The sequence below is a fragment of the Balaenoptera borealis genome (assembly GCF_965194805.1).
Source record: "Balaenoptera borealis genome assembly, chromosome: 2".
In the NCBI taxonomy this organism is placed as follows: domain Eukaryota; kingdom Metazoa; phylum Chordata; class Mammalia; order Artiodactyla; family Balaenopteridae; genus Balaenoptera; species Balaenoptera borealis.
Window position 1 is genome coordinate 167,560,454 of NC_138867.1, and position 17,233 is coordinate 167,577,686.

The 17,233-nt window shown below is 42.6% G+C and overlaps 1 long non-coding RNA gene across 1 annotated transcript in view; it reads left to right on the forward strand.

Moving 5' to 3' along the window:
• Positions 1-5,017: 5,017 nt before the first annotated feature.
• The window catches only part of LOC309623046, a 30,716-nt gene continuing 18,500 nt past the window's right edge, over positions 5,018-17,233 (forward strand). The window contains exon 1 of the long non-coding RNA XR_014241252.1: positions 5,018-8,940. This is a non-coding gene — a long non-coding RNA (uncharacterized lncRNA). The remainder of the gene's footprint in view (positions 8,941-17,233) is intronic.

Consider the following 17,233-nt stretch of genomic DNA (forward strand, 5'->3'; position numbering starts at 1 on the left):
AGGCTCCAGACGCGCAGGCTCAGTAGTTGTGGCTCACGGGCCCAGTGGCTCCGCGGCATGTGGGATCTTCCCAGACCGGGGCACGAACCCGTGTCCCCTGCATTGGCAGGCGGATTCTTAACCACTGCGCCACCAGGGAAGCCCAGGCAGGTGGATTCTTAACCACTGCGCCACCAGGGAAGCCCCATTCTTATATTCTTGAAATAAGTTCCACTTGGTTATTACTATTATTCTTTTAATAGAATGCTGGATTCTATTTACTAATATTTTATTTAGAAATTTTGCATTTGGTTTGTAAGGAGATTTGTTTTTCCTCCTTTCCCTTTCTTCCTCCCTTCTTCCTGTCTTCCCTTTCTTCCTTCCTTCCCTCCTTCCTTCTTCTCTTTCTTTTCTTCCCTCTGTCCATCTTACTTCCTTTTAAAAAACATCTTTGTTTGTCTAGTTTTGGTGTCATGATTATGGCAGCCTCCAAGAATCTTGTGGTCAGGGAAGGCAAATTTGTACCCCAAATATGTGTCTGTCTCTGTTAGGACAAATCTCTGTCCCCTCCATGATAGAAGTGCCCAGTGTAATCACCTGGCGTGGGCTGAGTGGTCTCCCTGGGAAGTGGTGCCATCATTGCATCTGCCTTTGGCAGGGTAGGCACTCAGCAGTGGCTGTGGCCAGAGCAGTCTCTATGAAGGAAAGTCTACACAAGAGCCTTCACCTTGCTTCCGTGGCCACTTTGTACCTAGACCTAATGAACAAGTACTGGGTGGCTGGGAAAGAGGCTGGCTGACATCCATAGAAGGGTTATGAGAACATTCTCTTCAGGGGATGGGTGCCGTCTTCTACGTAGTCTGCTTCGTTCCAAGTCCCTGACCAGCTGACCAGTCTGTTAGCCACTGCCCATGAACCACTGTAGACCCATATCATAGGCCATCTTTCCTTCCATACAACATGGACCACCAGATGCCTTGTCTGCAATTCTGCCTTTGGGAAGATCTCCCCTCCCTACTGTCTTTCAGAGTTTTCCCTGAGTGGCTGTCCACTTCAGGCTGGTGCTGGCATATTGTGCTTTTTTCCTCTTCATTTTATGGTCACAGGGAGTCCCCATGAGATCCTGGAATAGCTGCAGGCATGGCAGCAAAGCAGTAGGGGCAGGTCCTGTGGGATGTGACCCATAGGTAGTTTATTTGGGACTTCTGGAGCCACTCAGACCTGTCTAGTATGTACCACTTCCATGTTATAATGGAATGCTTCTGGGAACACCCAATTTTATGATTTGGTGGGTCAAATAGCACCCAGTTCCTAATGGGCAGTTTGGTAAAATTATTTCATAAAGAGGTTATATTTTTAATTAGATTTATCATTCACTGATATTTCTTGTATAGTTTGGCTTCTCCTATCTTGAGGTCATTGTTCTGATTTAATTTTCATGTTCATTGGACTATTCTTGAGTTATTTCCTCAGAAAGGGCATATTTATGGTGGACTTTATGAGAAATATGTTGGAAGTGTGTGATTATCTTTGGCAAGTATCCTGTTCTTTCTTTCTGGAAACTCCTAAGACTTTCTTTTGACAATCATAGTTCAAAAATTTTACAGGAAATGTCTATACTTATGACTTTAAAAATTAACTCTGCTTGATACTTAGCTTGGCATTTTCAATCAAAAAATTCAAGCCTTTTTTTCAGATAAGGGAAGTTTTCATGTATTATATCTTATTATTTTCTCTACTGTTCCTTTCTTTCATTTTGGAACTACTATTATTCATTGTTTGTTCTCCGTGTTTCTTTTCTTTTCATGAATGATTTCTTTACCTTTTATTGTGTTTGTGGAGTTATTTATTTATGTATTTACTTAACAAACATTTTTGAGCACCTCCTCTTTGCCCAAATTCAGGCACTTGGGTTATATCATGAACAATACAGAGAACCCTGCCTTCACGGAACTTACATTTTAGTGGGAAGAGACAGATGATAAGTAAAGAAGTAGATTCCATAATATATTCAATATTTGAAGATGATGAGTACTAAGGAAGAAAGAGACAAGTAGGGGAGGGTAAGGATGGTTGGGATTGGTGATATAGGGATGATCTGCAATTTAAAATGGGGTGTTCAGGGTAGGCCTCTTGAGAAGGTGAGAGTTAATAAAACAAGGTGAGGGAGTGAGCCTTGCAGGACCTGGGGGAAGAACATTCTATGAGGCAGCTAGTGCAAAGGCCCTAAGAAGGGAGTGTACCTTGTGTGTTGGATGAAGAGCAAGGATGCTGGTGTGACTGATACAGAGTGGGTATGGGGGTTCTGATGGGTAACAGAACCTGTAGGGTCTTGTAGGCCACAGTAAAGACTTTGTACTTACTCCTGCTAAAATGGGAAGCCATTGTAGTGTTTTGAGACAGAAGAATAACTTGATCTGACTTATTATAAAAGGGGGAGGAGATTAGGGGAGGGATGGAGTGGGAGGTAGGGGTTAGCAGATGTAAGCTATTATATATAGAATGGATAAACAACAAGGTCCTACTGTATAGCACAGAAAACTATATTCAGTATCCTATGATAAACCATAATGGAAAAGAATATAAAAAAAGAATGCATATATGTGTATAACTGAGTCACTTTGCTGTACAGCAGAAATTAACACAACATTGTAAATCAACTACACTTCAGTAAAAAAAACTTTGTAGTATAGATTCATAAAAAAATCAGAGGATCTCTCTGGCTAACATATTAGGCATAGACTGTACAAGTATAGATTGTATAGGAATAGATTGTAAAGGTAGAAGCAGGAGACCTAATAGGAAGTGCTTCTTTAACAGTAGGTGATAGGGGCTGGGATCAGGGTGGTAGCTGTGGAGGTTGGTAGCAGTGGACTCTAATGGTTAGTAGAGTTGCCACCAGCTGAAATGCGGAATGCTATGAGAGTAAATCAATAATTAAAAAATAAATAAATTTATTTATTTAATTTTTGGCTGCGTTGGGTCTTTGTTGCTGTGCGCGGGCTTTCTCTAGTTGCAGCGAGCGGGGGTTACTCTTCGCTGTGGTGCACGTGCTTCTCATTGCGGTGGCTTCTCTTGTTGCGGAGCATGGGCTCTAGGCGTGTGGGCTTCAGTAGTTGTGGCACGTGGGCTCAGTAGTTGTGGCATGTGGGCTTCAGAGTGCAGGCTCAGTAGTTGTGGCACATGGGCTTAGTTGTTCAAAGGCATGTGGGATCATCCCGGACCAAGGCTTGAACCTATGTTCCCTGTTTTGGCAGGCAGATTCTTAACCACTGCGCCACCAGGGAAACCCAAGAATTTGGTTTTGAATATGTTAAGTTTGAGAAGTCTAACATCCCAAGTGGAGATGTTGAGTAGGTAGTTGGATATTTGAGTCTAGAATCCAGGAGACAAATTTGGCTGAATCTACAAATTTGGGAGTTATTGGCATAGAGATAGTATTTAAAGCTATAAAACTGGATGAGGTAACTTTATTGCTCAGGATAGGCTAGGCTTCTGCCTTGGTAACAAATAGCTCCCAAATCCCAGTGGCTGACAAACAGATGTTTATTGCTCAATGATATGAAGCTTGATGCAGGTCTGGGCTCACTTCCAGGACACCTGTCTTATAGACTGACTCAGTGATCAGGCTGCTTTGGTTATTTGGTCCCACACGTCAACATGAGGATTTCTCTATATAGCTGCAGCAGGAGAAAAGACAGCTGGAGAGTTGTATGCCAGGCTTTGCTGGGAAGTGACCCATCTCTTCTGCTCAGTCTATTGGCCAGAACCAGTCCCATATGGTTTTCTATTTGCTGGGAAGATGTGGGAGGAGATGTGGATATCCCCAGGGAAGGCAAGTAGATAGAGGGAAAAGAAGGTCATGGAGAGGAAGAGGAACCAGCAAAGGAGACAGAGAAGAAATGTTCAGGGGGTGGAAGGAGTTCCAGGAGATGGTATCCTGGAACCCAAGGATGAAAATGTTACAAGGAGGAGGGGGTGACCAAGATGGGACAGTAAGATGAGGACAGGCCATTGGATCTAGGTGGAAATGATCTGTAACCTTGAGGAGAGAAATTTATTACTGCTGTGTGCAAAAGCCTGGTTGAAGTGAGTTAAAGAGAGATGGTGGGTGGGGAGGAGTTTGAGACAAGTATAGACAAGAAATGGGACAAATGTTGGCAGCAGAAGTAAGTTCAAGACTAGGGTGTTTTGGGGACTTCCCTGGTGGTCCAGTGGTTAAGACTCCTTGCTTCCACTGCAGTGGGTGTGGGTTCAATCCCTGGTCGGGGAACTAAGATCCCTCATGCTGTGCTGCGTGGCCAAAATAAAAACCCCGAAAAACAAAACAAAACAAACAAAAAAGACTAGGGTGTTTTTGCTGGTTCTTTTCAGCTGGGAGAGGTAACAGCATTTTTATATACTGTTGAAGAAGATCTAGTAGAATGAAAGAATGAGAACTGATGATGTAGCAGAGAGAGAGCAATGTTGTTGGAACAGGGCACTTGAATAGGTAAGGAGGGACTGTCTGTGGGTGGCAGCCTGGACAGTCCATCTCAGGGAGTGGGTGGAAGGTAGAAAAGTTGGACAGACTCTGGTGGAAGGGGGCTGGCAAAGGCAGAATATTGGGGGTTTGGGAAGAGAGGGGAAAGTGTGAAACAGCCTCTGGAGACTGGGGATTGGACAGACCAGGGAAATGCAACGTGACCTGGGCAGGACAAATTGCCTCTTGAGGTTCACGGTCTGGAATTGGAGTGAAGCCCGTCAGGTCCATGTGGCTTGTGATTTTCCCAGCCATCTTCTGCTGGAGAGTTGGATTTAACATGGTTAAGGTTTCATCAAGAGAGTTCAAGGAAGTGAGGAGGGGCAGGAGTTTGGGGTGTATGCAAGGGAGTGATAATCATGATAATGTTAGCTCTTCTTTTTGACCTTTGGATCATGAATTATGTTGCCAGCCGCATCCATTTTATTTTACATTACCTCTACTGAATTTTATAATTTGAATGTATGTATATATGTTATGTATGTATGTATATAGAATAAAAACTGTATTAAAAAATAAAATATAGGGCTTCCCTGGTGGTGCAGTGGTTGAGAATCTGCCTGCCAATGCAGGGGACATGGGTTCAAGCCCTGGTCTGGGAAGATCCCACATGCCGCGGAGCAACTAGGCCCGTGAGTCACAACTACTGAGCCTGCGCGTCTGGAGCCTGTGCGTCTGGAGCCTGTGCTCCGCAACAAGAGAGGCCGCGATAGTGAGAGGCCCGCACACCATGATGAAGAGTGGCCCCTGCTTGCCGCAGCTAGAGAAAGCCCTCGCACATAAACGAAGACCCAACGCAGCCAAAAATAAAAATAAATAAAATAAAATAAAATAAAATAAAATATAAAGTATACAAATATATAAAAATGTATAAATAAAGTTAAAATTGTAACAAAAATCTAAAAAATAATTGTAATGAGAACTCTTAAGGAGAGTCAAGAAGATATCACAAAGAAACAATAAGAAAAAACAAAGATTTTGGAATATATCTATTCCAAATCTATATCTAATTTCTGTCTCTATCTCTATCTACCTACATAGACATAACTATCTTCTTAAGGGTTCTCATTACAGTATTTCTCGTGTTTCTCTCAAAGCTATTTTTGTTTCCTCTCTGAAGTCTGCCTCTCCTGGAGCCACCTGCTCTGATGGTGGGCCTCTGTCCCCTTCCCTCAAGCCACTGGGTCCTTTGTATCAGTGCTCTCGCTGTGGTCCTGGACCGGGACATTAGCATCACTTGGGAGCTTGTTGGGAATGCGGATGCTCAGGCTCCGCTGGAGACCCCCTGAATCAAATCTCTGGGGGCGGGGCCCAGGAATGTGCATATTTACTAGCTCCCCAGGGATTCTGTTGAGAACTGCTGCTTATATCCCTGTGGCCTTTACTCTCCTACTCATGTGAGGAATGTGGGCCCCTCCAGACCTGCACTAGTGAGGACCGGGGGCTCTTGGCCAGCTGCACTGGGGAGCTGGCATGAGGCATGGAAGCAAGTCCTTCCTTCTCTTAGGGGTGTGGGGACAAGAGAATGGTGAGTGAGCTGGCCAACAAAGGTCTGGCTCCCCATTTCTCCACTTCTCCATGTGTATGTTTTGGGTTGAGTTGGCACCCAGCCAGCCCTGTGCATGTTAATTACTGTTCTTACCTCACTGTTCTCACTGTGATCCTTGAGGGCTTTCTCAGGCCTCTTCCAGGCCCAACAAAGGTAGGACACTGAGGTCTCAGATCCAGATATAACACAAAGTCAGCTGAGTTTCAAAATGGATTTAAAGAACTTACGGGCTTCCCTGGTGGCGCAGTGGTTAAGAATCCGCCTGCCAATGTAGGGGACATGGGTTCGAGCCCTGGTCCGGAAAGATCCCACATGCCTCGGAGCAACTAAGCCCATGTGCCACAACTACTGAGCCTGTACTCTAGAGCCCACGAGCCACAACTACTGAGCCACGTGCCACAACTACTGAAGCCCAGGTGCCTAGAGCCCATGCTCCACAACAAGAGAAGCCACCGCAATGAGAAGCCCCCGCACCGCAACGAAGAGTAGCCCCCACTCGCTGCAACTAGAGAAAGCCCGCGCGCAGCAATGAAGACCCAACGCAGCCAAAATAAATAGATAAAATAAATTAAAAAAAAAAAAGAACTTACAACCGAGGAAAGACTAATTTGAAAATCAAGTTGTTTTTTTTTTTTTGATTTGCTTAGGCTAATCCTGAAGGACTCTTGTCTAAACATTTTTCTGTGTGAAGAACTGAGTGGGGAAGATTGCAGGCTGATGTAGGAGCTGAGAGATAAGTCCACTGACTGGGAGCCTGGCGGGACTGTGTGTGGGCTGTGAGTGTGTGCAAGAAGTGCCATGAGCCTGGAAAGCCTGCTGGCTGCAGGGTCCCAGCAATCCAGCACCCCAGCACCCCAAGGGCTGGGGACAGGGAGAGCAGCTGAACAGCCTGGGTCTCTTGAGAGAGAACCTCAGGGACGTTCTCAGTGGTGACAAAACACGAAGAGTGCTTCCCCAGCAGGTGGCCATGGCTGGGGGTGAGCTTCAGGGGATGCAGTGGGCACAGATACCAGCAGATACCAGTCCATCTTGTGCTGCCTTGGAGGATGCTGGTGGAGCTGGGATCAGGCATCCATCTCCTTGCAGCCGGGGCTCCACCTGAGGAAAGGGGGACAGGGTGGGATGGATCTGCCTGAAATGTCTGAGTAACCTTAGATGGGACTGAGTTTTCCTTCAGGGGACTAGATGAGGTGTACAGAAACTGGAATCAGAAATTCAGATTGCATTATGAAAAATAGAGCGTTAGGTTTTGAACATGTAACTTTGAGACTGAGAATTTGTACTTGTTACATTTATACTTGAATGTGAAAATATCGTGCATACAATTGGTGCCCAGTAGGTGCTCGTTAATGTCTTTTCATTTATGCACAGAGCCTAGATATGTGCCCACACATCAGTGGAAAGGGTAATGGAGCAGAGAAAATGCCCAGGTGATGCTGTCATACTATTTTTTTAAAAATAAATTTATTTATTTTATTATTTATTTATTTATTTATTTTGGCTGCGTTGGGTCTTTTGTTGCTGTGCACAGGCTTTCTCTAGTTGCGGTGAGCGGGGGCCACTCTTCGTTGTGGTGCGCGGGCTTCCCATTGTGATGGCTTCTCTTGTTGTGGAGCACGGGCTCTAGGCATGCGGGCTTCAGTAGTTGTGGCACGCGGGCTCAGTAGTTGTGGCTCACGGGCTCTGGAGCACAGGCTCAGTAGTTGTGGCGCACGGGCTTAGTTGTTCCGCGGCATGTGGGATCTTCCTGGACCAGGGCTCAAACCCGTGACCCCTGCATTGGCAGGCGGATTCTTAACCACTGCACCACCAGGGAAGCCCCTGTCATACTATTTTCATTCAGAAATTTGTTTGCCTTTTAGCACATTTTGGATCATACCGTGTAGATGATTTTTATAACTTAGAGGTAATCATTAGTACAGATGATTAAATTCCTAGTTGATCAGAAGACCTAGGTCTGAATCCTGGGCTCACCACTCACTAGGTGTGGAACCTTGAGCAAGTACTTTATCTCCAAAAGGCTTCCTTGTCAATGGAGATAATGCCTGATTCACGAAGCTGGTGGACAGCAATGAATGTCTCTTGATTGCTTATACCTACCTACCTGGAGCTGTGCTTGGCAATTTAATAGGAGTTTTTTAAACAGTAGAGCAACTAGCAAAGGACCAGGCACACATGCAGAAGACAGTGAAAGAGTAATTCTGTTCTCCCATGTACACACACAACACACACACCACATGCACACACACCACATACACACACCACGTGCACCCCAGCAGTACACACTGCAGGCACACATACCACAAACATGCAGACTATAGACATGGTGCATGTGCATACACAGACACCACATACATGCATGCACACACAGACACCTAGATATACAATACATGCACACACACCACACACATGCAACACATGCACACATGCCACAACCTCACATATGTCACATACCACCCACCCACACACTTGTATCACACGCACACACAATACACATCACACATACGACCTATGTGAACACACACACACGCACATACTCCACCACACACACGCACATACACTCCATACACTCCATGCGTACACACAAGTGTGGTAACCAGGAAGTGCAATAATTAGAGATACCACCAAGTGGCATCATGACACTTTTAATCAGGCATTTTTACTTGTCTGTTTTTATATAGTTGTGATTATACTCTCTATTAGTTCTCAAATGTGGCCAAAACTATTTTCCTAATAACACTAAGATGCCATTTGCCTTTTTTCACTGTTTCTCCCAGGAGTATACAGTGGAATTTTCCAGAGACTCCATGTTGTGTGACATTGCAACAGATTGAAGGCTGAGGCAGATCTGAGAATCCAGCTGTCTTCTACTAAGCCAGACATTAAAGAGGTTTGTAAATGTAAAACAATGCCACCCTTCTCACTAAATTTTTAGAAGACATAGTTATTTTTCATAAAAGTGTTATTTATATTAACATGTACTGGGTTTATTATTGATATTTTAAAATAAATAAATAAATACTTCAAAATCTCCTCAGTTTTACTAATACAGTTAAAATTGATAGATATAACTCACATAAACAAAAGTTATTTAGGGCGTCTGCAATGTATTTTTTTAAGAGTATAAATGTATCCTGAGGCAAAAACATTTGACAGTCACTGTTCTATATGTAATCACACATCCATAGATACATTTCAAGGTTTTTCTTTTATTATAAATTTATAAAGTACCAACACATTACAGAGAAAGGGAAAATCACTTTTAAAAAATACATATTTCATTATTACCAATCAAAAATAAATTCCATATATTGTCTAGCAAATATTATCATTGTTTTGTGACAAAAGACACAAGGGTTGTAACAACAAAACTCCCTGAGAATCAAACTCATAACAATGCCAAAATAAATCACAAAAATATACAAATTAAGATCGTATGCAAAATTAATATGAGTTATTTGCTATAATGGCTGTGACTTGCCTACCCATTTGGAGGCCACTTGGGAAAGTCTCCTGTTCATGGGAAGACACACAGGGGTGGACTGGTTCCAGGGTATGGCCAAGAGACGAGAGACAATTGCTATTGATGTTTTGCCATGTTTTGACCCAGTGTTTCTGCACATATTCCTGCACAGCTGAGGTGTTCTGGATATAAGCTCAGAGTCCCAGGTTGCATCAGCCAAGTCCCATCTTGTTGATGTTGACATGTGCATGTGGCGGCTTGGAGCCTTCACCTGCTCAAGCTGCAGCCCAGGATCCTAGGCGGGCCATGCCCCTCAGTATTTTAATGGCCTTCAATGGGTCTTACTTGAATAACTCTAGTTGCCTCTAGGTTGTCACCTGTGCGTTTTGGCTAAGGCATGTCCCCAGGTGTTTTTACCTGCAGGCAGCAGCCCTCAGGCCCCCTGCCTTTGTCCCTCTTGGCCTCTGTGGGGTGTGGAGGGTGTCTGCCATCCTGTGAGGGGGCCATGGCCTTTTGGTGCCCTGTTCCTGCTCCTCTGGCCTCTGCTCACTCTGCCCTCCCGGGTCGGGGCCCCTGCCATGACCTGCTGCTCCACTGATGCTATTTTCAGGCTCTGTGTGGGCCCCATGGTGTCCACTTCTTTAGCACCTGTGGCAGGGCCAGCTCCCAGGACCTTCCCATGCATCTCTCTTCTATGACAGAGCTGAGAAAAGCCTGCCTGGCCCACGTTCACCTCTCAGAAGGTATAGATTGCTGGAACTGCAGAGTTACATAAGACTCTTGGCGAGCCAAGGTGGGAAGGAGGTTCCTTGAACAGAGCAGCCAGTGAAGGGGGACTCCACCCTGCCTCCCCAGGGCCCATGGGACTCCAGGCAGGGCTGCCCAGGAGGGTTCAGGGCCAACCTCCTGCTACTGATACTCTGCTCGCCAGCACATGCCCTGTTGTTCCCTCTGCTCACCTGCCTTCTTCAGCCTCCTTCCCTCCCATGCAGCAGACATGTTTCAATGTGATTGTGAGCCCAGCTGAAGTTCTTTCCTATGATTCGTCTGGGCCCTCAGAAAAATCTAGAGATGGGCCCAGACCCTGAACCCCACGAAAAGTGTTCCAGACTCTTCACGAGAGCACCGAGCTCTGTCTGCTGAGAGCCCGCTGTGTGTTGGGGGCTGTCCAGCTCCACAGATGGGCCTGTCTGTCCCTCAGCTTCAGCCGGATACCATATCCAACTCCACACATATACATTTTAAAATTGAGGTATAGTTCAGTCAAATGCACAGATCTTAAGTGTATAGATAGATGATTTTTGACAAATTTTTATATATCTGTGTAGCCAACTCCCCAATCAAGATACAGAACATTGTCATCACTCTAGAAAAATTTCCATCAGCCCCTTTCCAGTGTATCCATCTCCCCCCTGCCCCCATCCTGCTCCCCAAGCAACCACTATTCTGATTTCTATTCCAAAAGATTAGTTTTTTTTTTTCCTGGTTTGAACTTCATATTAATGTATCATAAAGTATGTACTCTTTTGGATCTGATTCCTTTAGCTCAAAACACTGTTTTTAAGGTTCTTCCTTGTTTTTGCTTGTATCAGTAAACCATTCCTTTTTAAAATTGTCAAGTAGTGTTCCATCGTATGAATATACCACAATTTGTTTATCCATTTTCTTGTTGAGGAGCATTTGAGTTGTTTCAATTTTTTCTATTATGAATAAAGTTGCAATCAACATTCTTGTACAGGATTTGTGTGGACACATGTTTTCATTTCTCTTGGGTCAATACCTAGGGGTGGAATTGCTGGGTCATAAGGTAAGAGAACGTTTAACAGTATAAGAAGCTGTCAAACTTTTCCACAATACTTGTATCAATTTATACATCTTTTTTAAAAAATATTTTTCATGAGATTCTTGTCTGCTTACATTCTTTTATTTATGTATGTATGTATGTATGGCTGTGTTGGGTCTTCGTTTCTGTGCGAGGGCTTTCTCTAGTTGTGGCAAGCGGGGGCCACTCTTCATCGCGGTGCGCGGGGCTCTCACTATCACGGCCTCTCGTTGCGGAGCACAGGCTCCAGACGCGCAGGCTCAGTAATTGTGGCTCACGGGCCGAGTTGCTCCGCGGCATGTGGGATCTTCCCAGACCAGGGCTCGAACCCGCATCCCCTTCATTGGCAGGCAGATTCTCAACCACTGCGCCACCAGGGAAGCCCCTATACATCTTTTTAATGTGAACATCTTAGTGTGTGTGTAGTAATATCTTATAGTTTTAATTTGCACATATGTTCAATTTTATATATATATTTTTTACTTATTAGTGTATTTAAACTCTGCCCTATTCTAAGAAGGATTTCAGGCAGTTAATTTGCTTTCTATATTTTTTCTATAATATACTGCCTTATATCATAATGTATTTTCAAAGTATTTAAAAAATGATTGTGTACTTTTTAGAACAGTTTGTACCTCTTAATCCCCTGTAATGCTCCTTCCCCCTTCCCTCTTCCCAATGGTAACCACTAGTTTGTTCTCTATATCTGTGAGTCTACTTCTTTTTTGTTATATTCACTAGCTTATTGTATTTTTTAGATTCCACATATAAATGATATCATACAGTATTTGTCTTTCTCTGTCAGACTTATTTCACCTAGCATAAGAACGTCCAAGTCCATCCATTTTGCTGCAAATGGTAATATTTCATTCCTTTTTAATGGCTGAGTAGTATTCCATTGTATATATACGCCACATCTTCTTGATCCATTCATCTGTTGATGGACACTTAGGTTGCTTCCATATCTTTGCGATTGTAAATAATGCTGCTATGAACATTGTGGTGCATGTATCTTTTTGAATTAGTGTTTTTTTTCATATATATACCCAGGAGTAGAATTGCTGGGTCATATTGTATTTCTATTTTTAGTTTCTTGAGAAACCTCCATACTGTTTTTCACAGTGGCTGCACCACTTTACACTCCCACCAACAGTGTACAAGGGTTCCCTTTTCTCCACATCCTCGTCGACATTTGTTATCTTTGGTCTTTTTGATGATAGCCATTCTGACAGGTGTGAGGTGATATATATAATTGTGGTTTTGATTTACATTTCTCTGATGATTAGTGATGTTGAGGATCTTTTCATGTGCCTGTTGGCCATCTGCATTTCCTTTTTGGAAAAATGTCTATTCAGTTCTGTCCATTTTAAAATCAGTTTTTTTTTTTTGATGTTGAGTTTTATGAGCTGTTGTATTAGGGGTTAATATGTTGGATATTAACCCCTTATAGGTCATATCATTTGCAAATATTTTCTCCCATTCATTAGGTTATCTTTTCATTTTGTTGGTGGTTTCCTTTGCTGTGCAAAAGCTTTTAAGTTTAATTGGGTCCCATTTGTTTATTTTTGCTTTTATTTCCTTTGCTTTAGGAGACAGATCCAAAAAAATATTCCTACAATTTATGTCAAAAAGTGTTCTGCCTATGTTTTCTTCTAGGAGTTTTATAGTATTTGGCCTTATATTTAGGTCTTTAATCCATCGTGAGTTCATTTTTTATATGGTGTTAGAGAATGTTCTAATTTTATTCTTTTACATGTGGCTGTCCAGTTTTTCCAGCACCACTTATCTTTTTTTTAAGATTTATTTATTTATTTTATATTTTATTTTTTTTGGTCTGCGTTGGGTCTTTGTTGCTGAGCGCAGTCTTTCTCTAGTTGTGGTGAGCAGGGGCTACTCTTCTTTGCAGTGTGTGGGCTTCTCATTGTGGTGGCTTCTCTTGTTGCGGAGCACGGGCTCTAGGCATGTGGGCTTCAGTAGTTGTGGCTCGCAGGCCCTAGAGCGCAGGCTCAGTAGTTGTGACGCACAGGCTTAGTTGCTCTGCAGCATGTGGGATCTTCCCGGACCAGGGCTCAAACCTGTGTCCCCTGCATTGGCAGGTGGATTGTTAACCACAAGGGAAGTCCCAATTTTTTTTTTTGATAAATTTATTTATTTATTTTTGGCTGTGTTGGGTCTTTGTTGCTGCATGCGGGCTTTTTCTAGTTGTGGCGAGCGGGAGCTACTCTTCATTGTGGTGCGTGGGCTTCTCATTGCGGTGGCTTCTCTTGTTGCGGAGCACAGGCTCTAGGTGCTCAGGCTTCAGTAGTTGTGGCTCACGGGCTCTAGAGCACAGGCTCAGTAGTTGTGGCGCACGGGCTTAGTTGCTCCACAGCATGTGGGATCTTCCTGGACCAGGGCTCGAACCCGTGTCCCCTGCATTGGCAGGCAGATTCTTTTTTTTTAAATTATTATTATTATTATTTTAAATTAATTAATGAATTAATTAATTTTTGACTGTGTTGGGTCTTCATTTCTGTGCGAGGGCTGTCTCTAGTTGTGGCAAGCGGGGGCCGCTCTTCATCACGGTGCGCGGGCCTCTCACTATCCTGGCCTCTCTTGTTGCGGAGCACAGGCTCCAGATGCGCAGGCTCAGTAGTTGTGGCTCATGGGCCTAGTTGCTCCGCGGCATGTGGGATCTTCCCAGACCAGGGCTCGAACCCGTGTCCCCTGCATTAGCAGGCAGATTCTCAACCACTGCGCCACCAGGGAAGTCCTGAGCACCACTTATTGAAGAGACTGTCTTTTCTCCATTGTATATTTTTGCCTTCTTTGTTGTAGATTAATTGACCATAAGTGCGTGGATTTATTTCTGGGGTCTCTATTCTGTTCCATTGATCTATGGGTCTGTTTCTGTGCCAGTACCATTCTGTTTTGCTTACTGTAGTGTTGTAGTATAGTCTGAAGTCAGGGAGTGTGATTCCTCTAGCTCTGTTCTTCTTTCTCAAGATATTTTGGCTATTCGGGGTTTTTTGTGCTTCCATACAAATTTTAAAATTATTTGTTCTAGTTTTGTGAAAAATGCCATTGGTATTTTGATAGGAATTGCATTGAATCTGTAGATTGCCTTGGGTAGTATGGTCATTTTAACAATATTAATTCTTCTAATCCAAGAACATGGTTTATCCTTCCATCTGTTTGTGTCAATTTATTTCATCAGTTTCTTATACTTTTCCGAGTACAGGTCCTTTACCTCCTTAGGTAGGTCTATTCTTAGGTATTCCCAGGGATGCAAGGAATTTTTAATATCCACAAATCAATTAATGTGATACACCACATTAACAAATTGAAGAATAAAAACCATATGATCATCACAATAGATGCAGAAAAAGCTTTTGATTTTGACAAAATTCAAAGTCCATTTATGATAAAAACTCTCCAGAAAGTGAGCATAGAGGAAACATACCTCAACATAATAAAGGCCACAGATAACAAACCCACAGCTAACATCATACTCAGTGGTGAAAAGCTGAAAGCATTTCCTCTAAGATCAGGAATAGGACAACGATGCCTATTCTCACCACTTTTATTCAACATAGTTCTGGAAGTCCTAGCCACAGCAATCAGGGAAGAAAAAGAAATAAAAGGAATCTAAGTGGGAAAGGAAGAAGCAAAACTGTCACTCTTTGCAGATGACATGATACTGTACATAGAAAATCCTAAAGATGCCACCAGAAAACTACTAGAGCTCATCAATAAATTTGGTAAAGTTGCAGGTTACAAAATTAACATACTGAAATTTGTTGCGTTTCTATACACTAACAATGAACTATCAGAAAGAGAAATTAAGGAAACAATCCCATTTACCATTGCATCAAAAAGAACAAAATTATTGTGCATTTTTAAATGGTTGCATAATAATCCAGAATATGAGTGAATAGTATACTTTCTTTTGGCTGTTTTAGGCAGTATGCGTGGAGGTTAGAACAATGGGCCCTGGAAACAGCATTCTGGGTTTGAAGGGAAAGTGACTCAATCTCTCTGAGCCTCTACAGAGAGCATGTTGTGAGCATAGAATAAGAAAATGCATGTGAAAACCTTAGTGGAGTAATGTGCAGTAAATTCTTTCTGTTATAACCCACATTACCCTTGTGCACAAAGCTTTTCCCCTTATTTAAGATTACTCCTTTAGGATCAATATTCAAAAGTGAAATTACTGGGTCAGTAGATGTGAGCATTTTTAAGAATCTTGATATCTATGCCCAAATTGCTCTCTAAAAGGAACCCATTTACCCTCCCACCAGCAGCATATGAGAGTGTCTTTGTCACCACAACATTCCTAGAAGTGGTGACTTTTTACCATAGTGGAATGTTCTATCTACAGTGGGAGAAGTCATGTTAATAGGCAGTGACTCAGGAATTACTCCCTACATCTGCTGCAGTGACACCTGACACCTGTTCAGTATCAGTTAGCTATTGCCACAGTTAAGCTGCTTAACAAAACATCCCTACATGTCAATGACATACAGTAATAAGTATTTCCTACTGATTAGTTTGCAAATTGGCTTGTGTGGCTCCGTTTCATTCTTCCTGGGACTCTCACCCTCCTCCTGGGACTAACAGGGACATACTCATCACAGGCACCTGAGAGAGGGCACACCTGACCACTCAAACGCATTTGAAATTTTTGCTTGTGTCATAGCTGCTAATATCTCATTGGCTGAGCCCAAAGTCAAGTGGTGGGAAAGTGGATCTCACTCACAAGGAGACTGTGGCAAGGGTGTGGATGCAGGGAGGGTGAAGAACTGGGGCCATTAGTTCAATTTACCACTCCCTGCTTCCTGTTGTTGTAAGTTAAAAGAAACTTCTTTATTGGATTTAAAAGGATAAAGGATAGATTTCTTTTAAGCTTAATATGTTGATATATTAGTAATATATATAATATATATTAGTTATTTTAGAAGTTTTTCATACGTCAGCAATTCAACACTCTCTTTAGGAGAACCTGTCAGGATACAACTTTTCCTATACAGTTCCTGATCATATATGATCTCTCTTCCATCCCAGGCAGCTCTCCACCTAGCATGATCTGATTTACTGAAAAGGATATGTGATAATTTAAATGAATTCTTAGATGTACTCCCCACCTTACTTCTGGCCTTGAGTGAGTTCAAAGACAAAATTTATAAACACGTTCATTAGCTTAAAAGAGCAAACCTGGTTTACTAGTCCAATTATTTAGTAAATCAGAACAATTTATTGAAAATCAAAAATTGAGTTATTTTTACAGAGCATGGCAGTTATAATTGGATGCTTTGTAAAAGATTTGTTCTTGCAGTCGGTCAGTATCATATGAACTCTGAGAATGATTTCACTTCTTTCCCTCTTAGCTGCTCCCATTAACCCTGCAACCAGTTCCCTACCACAGTGAGCTCATTTGAGATTTTAATTCCAGATTGAAATTTAACTTTTTGTTAAACCTAGTGCACCAACTCTAAGTTTTTACTTTACTTCCCCCTCCACTATTTATTGGATTCTATATCTTCCACTTTCTTTGATTCTTTGGGGCAAGCTTTAAATAGTATGAACTGACACATGCTTGAAGATGTCTTTATTTAGCATCCCCACTTGAATGCTAGTTTGGCTGGGTATTAGATTCTAGGTTAAAAATGATTTTTCCTTCAGATTATTAGAGAAATTGCCCTACCCTCTTCTAGCATTCAGGGTTGATAATGGAGATGTCTGATGTCAAGCAGATTTTCATTCTATTGGGATAACCTATTTTCTCTCTTTGGAAGCTAGTAGGATTTTCCTTCCACCCTTGGTGTTCCAAAATTTTACCACAATATGTCTAGATTTTTGAAATTCTATTTTACTTTTCATTCACTCTGCTTAGCACTCAATGAACCCTATTAGTCTGAA